Raw genomic sequence first — 14,239 nt, forward strand, 5'->3', positions numbered from 1 at the left:
GAAAATTAAGAACTCCCTTAACAAATATTATGAAGTCATATATAATTTGCATTGCAAAATTGAAGCCCATAGGATTAAAAGGACAGTAGCAGCATGGATACAAAATTGGCTAAAGGCTAGAAAACAGAAAGTTGTGATGAATGGCTGTTATTTTTTTCCAGACAGGAGGGAGGTATATAGTGGTGTTTCCAGGGTTCAATGCTAGGACCACTGCTGTTTCTGATGTACATTAATGACTTGGACTTGTACAGGGCACAATTTTGAAATTTCAGATGGGACGAAACTTGGAAGAGTTGTAGGTAGTGAGGATGATAATAAAAGACTTCAAGAGGAGCTGGACAGGCTGGTGGAATGGGAGGACATATTGCAGGTGACATTCAATGAAGAGAAGTGTGTGGGGATGTATTTTGATAGGAAAAATGAGGAGATACAATACATGCAAGGATATGTGAAAGAGCCAGGGAGTGGAACTAACTGGATTGCTCTTCAAAGGAGCTGATACGGACTTAATGGTCCGTAGGGATTCCTTAGTTTAAAAAGATTTGATATAATTGCCTAAGTATCGTAAATGGAAGCTCAGGAAATGTTCATTTTTAAATTATTGGGAATATCTGTATATGTGTTCAATTTTTCAAGTCGGATGCAGATAGTATCCATACCCCTATTTTTTTTTTATTTTGCGCAATTTTCAGTTTGTAAACAACAATTTTGTTTTCAGTCATTCTGAGTTGGAGACTTTGGAAAGTTTGTAATTTATCCAAACTAGTTCTTTCTTTGATCAACACCAGTGTTGCGACTGAGACGGGAGGAGTGCACTGTTTTTTATAGTTCCACTTCTCCACAGGTCACAACATAGATTTAAATGTTTACCCAGTTACCGAGACAATCAATTATAGACTGTATTTTTATCCCAGAATATATCCCAGGTTTCTTTAATAAACAACAAAATTATCAATTTATTATAAAACAAGACTTAAACAGAAGTGAAGCAAAGCCTTAACACATAGATTGAAATATGAAAGTTCCCTTTTACCTTAGCCCCTCACATACACACACATGTTAACCGAAAAAGAGATTTTCTCTTTAGAGCTCTGTTACAAAAAAAAGACAAAAAAAATACTTTAGCCAAATACTTGCTAATTTTGAGGAAAAAAGAGATGATATGGAAAGATGTCAGTTGTCCTTTTTAGTTTAGAGATACAGCACTGAAACAGGCCCTTCGGCCCACCGAGTCTGTGCCGACCATCAACCACCCATTTATACTAATCCTACACTGCTCCCATATTCCTACCACATCCCCACCTGTCCCTATATTTCCCTACCACCTACCTATACTAGTGACAATTTATAATGGCCAATTTACCTACCAACCTGCAAGTCTTTTGGCTTGTGGGAGGAAACCGGAGCACCCGGAGAAAACCCACGCAGACACAGGGAGAACTTGCAAACTCCACACAGGCAGTACCCAGAATTGAACCTGGGTCGCTGGAGCTGTGAGGCTGCGGTGCTAACCACTGCGCCACTGTGCCACATCCAAAATACGCTTAGATGGCTGTCACTGGGATCTTTCTAGAACAGTTCTTTTCAGACGACATTGACGATCAGTTTGGCAGGCTTTCCAGGAGGAATGCAGCATCAGTTTCTCTGTTTTACATTTGATTCTCAGGAAGTTCTCAAAGAGATGGAATAGGGTGCTGATAGTGATTGCTGTTTTGGTTGGTTTTCTCCAACTGCCTTCAAAACAATTCACACCCCAACACACTGTCCAAAGCGAAACCAAAAACAATATCTTGAGTCAAGCCTCCTGACCCCTATAAATCTTGACCTGTCATTTCTCTGTAAACATCTCCCCATGTCAAAACATCCCTGCTGGGTATTTATCTGAAGACAGGTGACTTACATTAAATGTTGTTTTCAGACAAGACCTTTCATTGTCCTTTCAATGACCCCAGTGAAAACAATGTCCATAATTCTAAAATACATGAGTCCTCAAAAAAGAAACAATAAAAAATATAAAAGCACCAGTCATGCGCACCTTCTCATTCATTAAAGTTACTTAAAGTTTTGGCGATATTCATACAGATATGGTGTACAATAAAATGAAAAGAAAGCGACTCTCAGGAGCATCAATTGTAAATATCAATTGTATGTTATAGTTGCAAATATCATTTTAAAAATTGCACTGACAATCTACTTTAAAACGTTTTTAAAAATAGAATGATGGATAATGGCATTTTATGTTGGATTGGGTTAATGGTGCCTTTTAAGTATACAGTTCAGATTAAAGGTTTTTTTATACTTTTCAATAGCAGGAAGTTGCATGCTACTATTTAGTAATCTTACCTAACTTGAGTCTGCAAGCTAATTTGTATTTTCTATCTTGCAATCCATTTAAATTTTGTCCTGTCACCCCAATTATCAATGCATACGATCCTTCCTAACCAGCCATTCAAAACTGCATAAAAAGTTTATTTTATCTATTCTGCTGCCAGTAACAGATTTTTTTAAATAAATAGCTGATATATTTATGAATTGCCAGCAATATTTAAAGTCCAGCATATTAAGCTAAAGTCGCAAACAGTAATCTTCTTTAAAAAAATCTTGACACAATGTTGTACCCCACCCCACCCCACAAAAATGAACCTGAGATAAACATTTTGAACATCAAACAGCAGAAATGTTAATCCTGATCCATTATATGCTTCTTGTTATATTTTACATGACAGTTGATTTCCAGCTGGTCATAATCCTCATTGCAGTACAGAAAAGAAAAACTACTATTGACCCATGATGTTACTGGTGCATGGCATCACATGGCATGTCCTCTTAGCTAGACTTGCCCCTTGCACTTCAGCTCAAAATTTGTTTTGCTCTGCACGCTTCTGGAAGTGTGAACTAATAATGGCTCAAAAATGTGAGGGCATCAAGGACCTTAATGAACATTAGGGCCAACAGTCTATCTCCTTAGCCAATGAGATTTAAGGATTGAGAAAGAAGCAGCGGAACGACAGGGTAGGTAATAAGGTGAACTAGAATCAAAAAAGGTACAGAAAGAGGAATAAAGAAAGATATGATTGATAAAAAGAGGTAAATGGTAAGAAAAAAATAATAGCTTAACATTTTCAAAATCTCTAGCAATAATTTACTACCTGCAGGAATGAGAGTCCACACTTTCATTTGTTCATTCTTGGCCAGAGCGGTTAAGTCGCATTGCAGGAACGTAAACCTCCTCATTAACAGGTATTCACACTGTTAAATATGAGGCCTACATTCTGCGATGAATTTAATGGGCAATTAATGTGGAAGTGCAGCAATTTCTTGACCTCATAGGATAAGCTGCTGTTTTTGTGAGGCTAAAGAAAGAACATCGCAAATTTCTAGCAACTTGTAGCGAGTCACAATCCATGGGGTAGCTCTTGCTCGCCACACATTGCTGAACATTTTACACATTAATATTGGCATGCGCATTATATTTACCATTATTTTGGCAGCGAAATATGGGCTATTGTAGGTCAATAAATGTTTTGATACAAAGGAAATTTAGGGATATGAGGATAGTGTGGAAAGATGGAGTTGAGTTTGAAGATCAACCATGATCTTGTTGAATGGGTGAGCAGTCTCGAAGGGCTGAATGGCCTACCCCTGCTCTTATGTAAATCTGGCCTAACTACACTTTCAGTAAGTTCTAACAGCGTATATTAGAGTGTGTTGCTTTCTTACACAGAAACAGCCTAGTCCATCTTGATTTAAAGGCATTTAGGGGTAATATGTGTTACACTACAAACTTTATATTCGCTTTAATGTTGTGCACAATTAGTGTATCAATACGATAAAACAAGAAATTCCAACAGTTTGGGTCATTGCAAACCCACAATAACTACCTTCAGTATGTTATACTTTGAAAAAATTAAAAATTGTATTTCTTAACAATATTTCAAAGAATATTTCCAAAGCAAGCTACTAAATTGCTCATTACTGTTAAAAGCCAGAAAGCTTGTTATAGAAGAATAGGGCCTATATTTACTCAGTTTCACATTTATTATGCTGAATAAAAAGATTACAAACATGTAGCTCCTCTCACAGTCCCAGTGAGTGTCTGCATATTTGTGCTCAACTAAAACCCCAATTAACTACCTTCACCTGCATATAATCACACAATTAACAATTACCAGTAGCATTACTGCATAATGTATCAAGCAATTGCATTGTTGCATATAAAACATGAACATGTTGGAAATGTACAGCAGGTTAGTCAACATCTGAAAGAGAAAGTGAACATTTCAGGTGCAATCCTTTATCAGAACTGATGCAGTCAGGGAGGAGAGGTTTATCACAGAACGAACCAAAACATAAGGGAGGTCAGAGGTGAAGAAGTACAGATTTTCTTTTTAAGTGTACTCATTAGTACATTCTTAAATGAGCATAATTTCAAATAAAAAATTTCAGTTTACAAGAAAATAGTCTTGTCTACTATCTATTGTCTGCATTGAGCAGACTAAATTGCCTTGTCTTTTTAATGTTTTGATCCATGTTAGTTTAGCAGTATAAAACAGATTGAATCACGTTTGCAGTTCTTGGGTTAATAGTGGATTGTATTTGATGAATACTGACGCGCAATTGCTATTTTGTAGACTGAAATTAGACACAGAAAGGTTTTGTAAATTGAAACTGAGAAAGAATTAGCTACTGGGAAGCAAATTATTATACTTTTATAAGTTATTGCGAAAAGCTTTCGAGCTGAGATGCACAACTTATTAATAGAAAAATTGTTCAAACTTGTTTGAAGTTTACATGACTGAGTTAGCAGCTGACAAATGGTGGCTGCGCAGCTTACAAATCACTGAAATTCCTTGCATTTGCAAACCAGATCTACAATTCAGTGAAGGATTCCTTGAAACCTCTAGTTATTACAGGTCACACCTTGAAGTTCTGGTGCTATTAATAGCCAGGTGGCCAATCTGACTCCATGTTTGCGCACCAATTTTAATATTAAAGTTGCTCTGCCAGCACCACCTAAAGTAACAGTTTTTTGGATTTTTTTTTTTTTTTACAGATTTTGCATCTTGCCATTTGTAATGAAAAGAAAGCCCACTCTGATACTGGTCCTAGTAATAAATTTGCTGATATATTTAATCTAGACAAAAAAAAAAAATTCCTTGGCTCCCTTCCATTTTTAAAAAAATCGTCCTGTGTGCATCTTATTTGCAGAATATATGCTGACGTCTTTTTAACAGACTTCTCTCCTTGCTCTCTGCTCTTACCCTGGGAGGGAAAATGAAATGCAGCAGCTTTAACCCTCAGCAAACCAAGGACAAGTCTACTCATCTTAGTATACTCCTCCTCCCTAATCTGCTGATGAGTACATTTGTTTACCAACAGGCACTTCTAGTCTTGATGTATTAAAATACATCAGAGATTGACAGATGCAGCCATATTAATCTGTGGAATTCTAGCTTGCAGGACACTTAAAAATGCACAATCTTTGGACAGTCAGAATGTTTTGAAGAAGTTCCCCTCACCTCTTGTAAGATGGGAGTCAGGTGAAAAGAAAAGTAGAGGGTCACTAATGCTTTGACAGTTAGTGTTTTAGAGAAATAAAATCTGAAAATGATCAATTCTGAGAGACAGGGTAAACTGTCACTTCAAAGGGCACAGATTAATCAAGGACAGTCAACATAGATTTGTTAAGGGAAGATCTTGTCCGACTAACTTGATTGAATTTTTTGAAGAAGTAACTAGGAGGATTGATTAGGGTAGTGCAGTTGATGTGGACTACATGGATTTTAACAAGTCTTTTGACAAGGTCCCATATGGCAGGCTGGTTAAAAAAATAAAAGCCCATGGGATCCAGGGAAATGTAGCAAGCTGGATACAAAATTGGCTCAGTGGCAGGAAATAAAGGGTAATTGTTGACGGGTGTTGTTGCAACTGGAGGTCTGTTTCCAGTGGCAATCCCTGCTTTTTGTGGTATATATTAACGATTTGGATGTAAATGTAGGGGGCATGATCAAGATGTTTGCAGATGACGCAAAGATTGGCCATATGGTAGATAGCGAGGAGGATAGCTGTAGACTGCAGGAAGATATCGATGGACTGGTCAGGTGGGCAGAAAAGTGGCAAATAGAATTCAACCCAGGGAAGTGTGAGGTGATGCATTTCGGAAGGTCAAACAAGGCAAAGGAATACACGATTAATGGGAGAATACTGAGAGGTGCAGAGGAAGTGAGGGACCTTGGAGTGAATGTCCACAAATCTCTGAAGGTAGCAGGACAGGTCGATAAGATGGTTAGAAGGCATATGGAATCCTTTCCTTTATTAGCCAAGGTATACAATATAAGAGCAGGGAGGTTATGCTGGAACTATATAAATCATTGGTGAGGCCACAACTTGAGTACTGTGTGCAGTTCTGGTCACCTCATTACAGAAAGGATGTAATTGCATTAGAGCGGGTACAGAGGCGATTTATGAAGGTGTTGCCAGGACTGGAAAAATGCAGCTATGTGGAAAGATTGGATAGGCTGGTGGTGTTCTCCTTGGAACAGAGAATGCTGAGGGGAGATTTGATTGAAATGTACAAAATTGTGAGGGGCTTGGATAGAGTGAAGGTGAAGGGCTTATTTACCTTAATAGAGAGGTCAGTGACGAGGGGGCATAGATTTAAAGTGATTGGTAAAAAGATTAGAGGGGAGATGAGGAAAGATTTTTTCACCCAGAGGGTGGTGGGGGTCTGGAACTTGCTGCCTGAGAGAGTAGTTGAGGCAGAAGCCCTCGACCTATTTAAAAGGTGTTTGGATATGCACCTCAAGTGCCGCAACCTGCAGGACGACAGACCAAATGCTGGCAGGTGAGATTATGCTCGGTAGCTCATTTTTCAGCCAGCGCAGACATGATGGGTCAAGTGGCCTCTTTTTGTGCCAGAAACTTTCTATGATTCTAAGTCAATTAAAAAAACAAGGTAAGGGATAACAAAGTACAAACAGAATTTAAGTGTTCAGAATGCTTTTTTAAAAGGATGGATTTTAAGTCTTTATTTTGGTAGTTTAGCGTTAAACTAATAAAGCTACTTTTGACATTTGATTGGTATTCATATTGCAACACTAGTGTTTGTTTCACTGTCACAGAACGTGAGTGAAAACTTGTAGATAACAAGTGGCAGTTTAAGGTTCCATTGTGGAACACCCGCATGATGATTGTGACTTTGTTGTTTAAATGGATACCTGTTCACACTACATGTATTTCGTTTATCCCACTTTGCAGTTCAACCATTCTTTGCAATTATTTTCAGTCAAGGTTAATTCATTCCTATTGTCTTTCTTTTTAAATAACTTCTTTGTATAAATAGTTTTCACTTTGTTTCTACATATATTAAGCTCAAAACAAGAATGTCCGGGATAATAAAAGCAAAATACTGCGGATGCTGGAAATCTGAAACAAAAACAAGAAATGCTGGAATCACTCAGCAGGTCTGGCAGCATCTGTGGAAAGAGAAGCAGAGTTAACGTTTCGGGTCAGTGACCCTTCTTCGGAACTGACAAATATTAGAAAAGTCACAGATTATAAACAAGTGAGGTGGGGGTGGGGCAAGAGATAACAAAGGAGAAGGTGCAGATTGGACCAGGCCACATAGCTGACCAAAAGGTCACGGAGAACAGGCAAACAATGTCCGGGATGTTGTCTTGGTGATGGGGGTCTCGACCACCAGCAAAAGCACCAGCGAGAGCCCCACGTCTCCTCCTCTGGGGAAGGTCTGCTGTATCAAGTGCCAATTAGGCACTGCACTGAAGTGGACAGTAGCGGGCCTTCCCTAGGATCAAGGACCCCGGCGGCAGAAGTCCCGCCTACTGTGAGCTGCTGGCCGATCAGAGGTTGGCAGCTCTTTAACTGAGCAATGCCACCGCACGGACCCAAGGCCCTAGAACCAGGCCACAGGTAAGTCAGGGCAGGAGGGGTTTCACAGGGTGGTGCGGGGGTTGTAGGGGGGTCGTCAGCAAGGGCAGGGGTGTGACACTTAGTAGGCTCCCTCTTTCTAATGCCAGGTCCCTCCTAAGTGCCTTTTAACAAGGGCCCCACTCCACCGGAGCCGGCAAGCAACAAGAATGCGCTTGCTTGGCGTGTTCCCTGTGTGGCGACAGGGCTCACCCGCCGCTGGGCTAATTCCAACAGTGGCAGAATGAGGCCATTAATTGCCCACTTAAGGGCCTCAATTGGCGGCGGGGCTGGAAGGCCGTTTGTAGGCCTTCCTGCCCCGGACTTAATTTAGGTGGAGGTGGGAAGGTGGCAGCATTTCAGCCTGCCCAATTATATGCTCTACCTGCTTCCAAACCCGCCACGGGACAGCATAAAATTCCCCCCATGTCTTTTCTATTCCTTGATAATTCATTGTCTTTTAACAATGAGTCATATGTAATAGGTTAGTGTGTCAAATACTTTTCCATAGTGCTGACAACATGCCAACTGACTTGATAAGCTTCTGAGCTTGACTTGTTCATTATTGTGTTCTCAATGCCCCTTCTTTGGCCTCCTTGTCTCAAGAGACAATGGGTAAGCGCCTGCAGGTGGTCAGTGGTTTGTGAAGCAGCGCCTGGGGTGGCTATAAATGCCAATTCTAGAGTGACAGACTCTTCCACAGGCACTGCAGATAAAATTGGTTGTCGGGGCTGTTATGCAGTTGGCTCTCCCCTTGCGCTTCTGTCTTTTTTCCTGCCAACTGCTAAGTCTCTTCGATTCGCCACACTTTAGCCCCGCCTTTATGGCTGCCCGCCAGCTCTGGTGATCACTGGCAACTGACTCCCACGACTTGTGATCAATGTCACAGGACTTCATGTCGCGTTTGCAGACATCTTTAAAGTGGAGACATGGACGGCCGGTGGGTCTGATACCAGTGACGAGCTCACTGTACAGTGTGTCCTTGGGGATCCTGCCATCTTCCATGTGGCTCACATGGCCAAGCCACCTCAAGCGCCGCTGGCTCAGTAGGGTGTATATGCTGGGGATGTTGGCCGCCTCGAGGACCTCTGTGTTGGAGATACGGTCCTGCCATCTGATGCCAAGGATTCTCCGGAGGCAGCGAAGATGGAATGAATTGAGACGTCGCTCTTGGCTGACATATGTTGTCCAGGCCTTGCTGCCGTAGAGCAAGGTACTGAGGACACAGGCTTGATGCACTCGGACTTTTCTGTTCCGTGTCAGTGCGCCATTTTTCCACACACTCTTGGCATAGCAGTGAAAGCCTTTCCCATGCACTTGTTGATTTCTGCATCTGGAGACAGGTTACTGGTGATAGTTGAGCCTAGGTAGGTGAACTCTTGAACCACTTCCAGAGCGTGGTCGCCGATATTGATGGATCGAGCATTTCTGGCGTCCTGTCCCATGATGTACGTTTTCTTGAGGCTGATGGTTAGGCCAAATTCATTGCAGGCAGCCGTAATCCTGTCGATGAGTCTCTGCAGACACTCTTCAGTGTGGGATGTTAATGCAGCATCGTCAGCAAAGAGGAGTTCCCTGATGAGGACTTTCCCTACTTTGGTCTTCGCTCTTAGATGGGCAAGGTTGAACAACCTGCCACCTGATCTTGTGTGGAGGAAAATTCCTTCTTCTGAAGACTTGAATGCATGTGAGAGCAGCAGGAAGAAGAAGATCCCAAACAGTATCGGTGCGAGAACACAGCCCTGTTTCACGCCACTCAGGATATGAAAGGGGTCTGATGAGGCGTCGCTATGCTGAATTGTGCCTTTCATATCCTCATGGAATGAGGTGATGATACTTAGTAGCTTTGGTGGACATCCAATTTTTTCTAGTAGTCTGAAGAGACCACGTTTGCTGACGAGGTCAAAGGCTTTGGTGAGATCAATGAAAGTAACGTAGAGGGGCATCTGTTGTTCGCGGCATTTCTCCTGTATCTGACGAAGGGAGAGCAGCATGTCAATGGTCGATCTCTCTGCACGAAAGCCACACTGTGCCTCAGGGTAGACACGCTCAGCCAGTTTCTGGAGCCTGTTTAAAGCGACTTGAGCGAAGACTTTCCCCACTATGCTGAGCAGGGAGATTCCACGGTAGTTGTTGCAGTCACCCTTGTTCTTATAGAGGGTGATGATATTGGCATCGCGCATGTCTCAATGCCAAAGCCAGTGAAATATCAATGTTTAGCTTCCGTCTTAATAGCACTCAGTTTTTTTGGTTTTGGCTCTTCGTGGTACCAGGTATGTTGCCTCATATCTTTTTGGAGTTGAGATGTTTCCTCAATTCTTGTCACCTTTATTGCTTCCTGTTATTTAAGGTAGCACACCTCGGAGATCACTATTTACAAATTAGACGGTAAGCAACCTAATTTCACAAATGCTTCCTGGAACTGAGAACAATGTGAAGAGCTTTCAACATTTCTGGTTCCTAATTCAAATTATATTCGTCCCAGAAACATCATTACTGACTCATCATTTATATGTAGATGGACTTAATGGTCTTTTTATATGCAGTGGGAGACCACTTTCCCTTGAGACTGGTGTTCAATGAAAGATAGGCAAACAAACATACCACAGGGCGAGAATACAAAATGCGAATACAACTGAACTATCTGTTGACTGGTAATTTAAATGCAATTACTCGGCTAGTCCCATTCCTGAGAAACAATTGTGGTACAGCATCTGACATTTTTTGCTTCAGTCAATTGAAAAATGTTTTTTCGTAGCCACACTTATTCCATTTGTATTGAAAAATAAAGAGGAGATTAACTTCTCATCCATACTCCCCCATAGTTTTCTTAACCATGTCTGTTGTTCTGGTTTTTATAAATTAATCTCTGAACTTTTGTGGAAATTCTGCTGCTGACCTCTGTAATCTCCTTCAGCCCCAAAACCCTCCAAGAGATCTGTGCTCCTCTAATTTGAGCCTCTTGAGCATCCCAGATTTTAATTACTCCACCATAGGTGGCCATGCCTTCAGCTGCTAAGGCCCTAAACTCTGGAATTCCAACCCTAAACCTCTCTGCCTCTCTAGCTCTCTTTCCCCCTTTAAGACACTCCTTAAAACCTACCTTTTTGACCAAACTTTTTGTCATCTGCCTTAATATTTCCTTTTACGGCTCGGTGTCAGGTTTTGTTTTATAACACTTTTATGAAGCACCTTGGGATGCTTTACTTTGTTAAAGGTGCTACTTAAAAACGAGTTATTGTTGATTATCTGGATCCCTCGGACGATTGTGAACAATTGTGTATAAGAGCAGAAATTTACATCGTTTGTTTAGGGCTCAAAGGGCTATTGTATATTGGTGTCATGTAAGCGCTGGGTAATAATAGCTTTAACTGGAGGGGGTAAGTGCATAAAATGTTCCTTATGCTATCTTAAATTTAAACTGTAAATTGTGGAATATGCAGAGCAAAACAGCAACTTGTTAGTTGGGCTTGCATTTGGCATCAGAATAAAGGGCAAGATGAAAGAGATGCCAACAATGTAGCATGCGCATCAGAGTGATTTTTACTTATTTCCCACATTGGAGGCTGTTCGGCATGACCGAGTACCCAAATACAGGCAAAGCAGCTGTATACTGTTCAAAATCAAAAGTTGAAGTTTGATCGTTTTTGCACCTGCTTCATGGACTGACACATTATTGCCATTCCAGCAACAAAGTAAAATAGCTCAGAAGCTGCTAAATATTTTAGCAGCAAAGATGGACAATTTTTACTAGTCTGTAAAGGAACATGAATACGAACCATCAATGATTGGGAAAATCCATATATCCATCAGAAATACAGTATTATTATAATGTTGATATTTATAAGTAGGTCATGGAGTTTAGGAATTTTGGGGAGTTTAGAAATCTTGTATATTGATCATCTTATTCAGAAGGATGTACAAAAGCAGTTCAAAGCATGATTACTGAATGAAAATTAATGGAAATCAAGGCTGGAATTTTACCAGCAGTGGGGGAAATTGAAAATGGCCTGCCTACCCCAGGCCAATTGAGGCCCTTAAGTGACCAATTACTTGCCACTTAAGGGCCTCCTCCCGCCGCTGCCTTGTGGGGCCCGTGGGAAGGGGGGTGTTGGGTCCTGATCGGGCACCCTGTGCCCCACCGGAGGCCCCATCCTCGCCAGCAACTCAAGCTTCCCCCAGTGGAGCACCTCCCCTTGCCCTCTTGAACAACACCCACCCCCCTCGCCGGGGCCCAGCCGATTGCCCCTGGCAAGGTCCGAAACTCCATTCGTCTTTAAGGAGGCCGACGTTCGCAGGCCTCTTCTGGCTGGATGCAGTCCCAGCAGAGGCCATCTCTTGCGGAGGCACTGCTGGACTGAAGAGCCATCGACTTGTTTATTGGCCGGCAGCTCTTGGAGGCGGAGGGCTCACCCCCAACTTTTAAGCCAGTGGGCAGGGCCTCTGCAACCTCATAAAATTTCATCCCTAAACTTTGATCATAAAGCACTCAAAGTCCTCCTAGCTCCTCTTCCTCAAACCTTGATAACTGGACCTGTTTGTTGTCTGTTATAGAAGCTAAATACTGAGTTTTTCAATGCAAGATCTCTTTAATTGCATCAGGGAGAGTTACCAGTTGAAAGCATAAGTATTTTATGAAAGTGCCTGGATATCAAGGTTTTGATTCTAGAGCAAATGCAGTCATCTTCATTTCTTTTCTGTGCTCCAATCTTCTATCAAGAAAAAAAGTGATATTAATGTAGCAATTGGTGCAAAGGAATTGATTTTCCTCAATTGTCATTGGGATCCCATTGCTTTTGAGTTTTTTGAACACATTAGTTGATGCTAAGTTAAAGGTCTGTTTAAGTTGCACAGCCACATTTTCAGTCTCAAGAAAATCAGACATTTTGTTCCTTCATGCTTCTGTATTGTTATGTCACAAAGGTTTGAGCACCTTAAATTCTGTTATGTCTAGTTCTCAGTTGACTATACTTTTTAGTTTAGAAGATGGTCATCCTGCTTGCTTTTTAGTTGTCCCCATTCAGAACATGTTGATGCTCAAAGCATTTCTACAATAAACCCCGCACCATGTATTGCATAAATCAGAAGTTAAGACTTTTTTATATGTTTTTTCATCGTTATTTATTAATTGGGATCAGACCAAATGTCACCATTCTCAGGCAAGCTTTTTTTCCCAATGTATTTGTAGTGGATTTGATGCAGTTAATTGAAAAATGTTTTTTCATAGCCATACTTATCCATTTGCATGGAAAGATGTAAAGGAGTGTATTTTCATTTAGGTGGAATAATGGAGATATTGGAAGAAAATGTGTGCCTAAATTGGGCACCTTCACTATGGCCAAATTTGGAGTAAATATTTTCTCTTTTATTACTATAAAACTGCTACCTGAAGTAATTTTTTGGCCAAACATCACCAGTTAGGTTTATTCAGGTGATGTGAATCTACTTTAAGAACTGCAATGCTCTTCAAGTGGCCACCTCCTCTGATGCTACAAGAAATAAAATATCAGAAGGCATTTTAGCCAGAGGAAACTTGCCTTTAGATTCAATCAGGGAATGGACTCCGAGGGGAATCAACTCATCTTCCCAGTCTCATTTCAAGTGCTACTTCAGAAATAAGAAAAAATCCATAGTTCTGTAGCAGAGATTGAAGTAAGCTTCTTTGCCATATGACCTAGTTCTTTATAAATGAGAAGGATCTCTTCTGCACAAGATAAGGTAATTACAGATGAAGATGACCATTCAGTCCATCCTAATTCATCCATCCAGGAGGACCCTAAAAATTTGCCTATTTTAACTTCAAAATATTTCTTAAATAATTGTAGGGTTGTTCCTCCACTACTTTATGGCCTCCACTTTTTCTGGAAAGTGTTGACTACTGTTTGTCTGAAAATGTACTTCTTAACATCAGTCTTTAATTTACCTTTTTCTGGTTTAAAGCTGCTCCTCATGTCCTGCTTGGATGTCTGCTTTATTTCTTGTTGACCAGAGCACCTTTTTTTATTTTAGATGAACATTTATTCTTTTACAGTTCCAGTAAAGTTGATATTATTGTAGCTAAGCAGCAGTCTATTTTCATGGTAGCTTGGGAAGGGAAAACCTTTTCGTGTCTTTTTTAAATTTAAAGATTTAATTCATCTTGGACTAAAAGAAGATTCATGTTTCATACCAGTCTGAGAGAACATGATAATTCTTGGGGCATCTTTGAAATGTAATGGATTAATGACAGAAGAAAACAGATAACTAATGCAACATAATGTACTGTAACTAATGGAGCATTCCGTCATGGAGTCTGTGGACCGGCCAATCTTGA

At 40.8% G+C, this 14,239-nt stretch overlaps 1 protein-coding gene across 4 annotated transcripts in view; it reads left to right on the top strand.

The window, feature by feature from the left end:
* diaph2 (diaphanous-related formin 2) overlaps positions 1-14,239 on the top strand; it is a 967,621-nt gene that overhangs the window by 853,918 nt on the left and 99,464 nt on the right. The gene's annotated exons all lie outside the window — the stretch shown is intronic.

This window comes from Heterodontus francisci, chromosome 15 (genome assembly GCF_036365525.1).
Source record: "Heterodontus francisci isolate sHetFra1 chromosome 15, sHetFra1.hap1, whole genome shotgun sequence".
NCBI lineage: Eukaryota > Metazoa > Chordata > Chondrichthyes > Heterodontiformes > Heterodontidae > Heterodontus > Heterodontus francisci.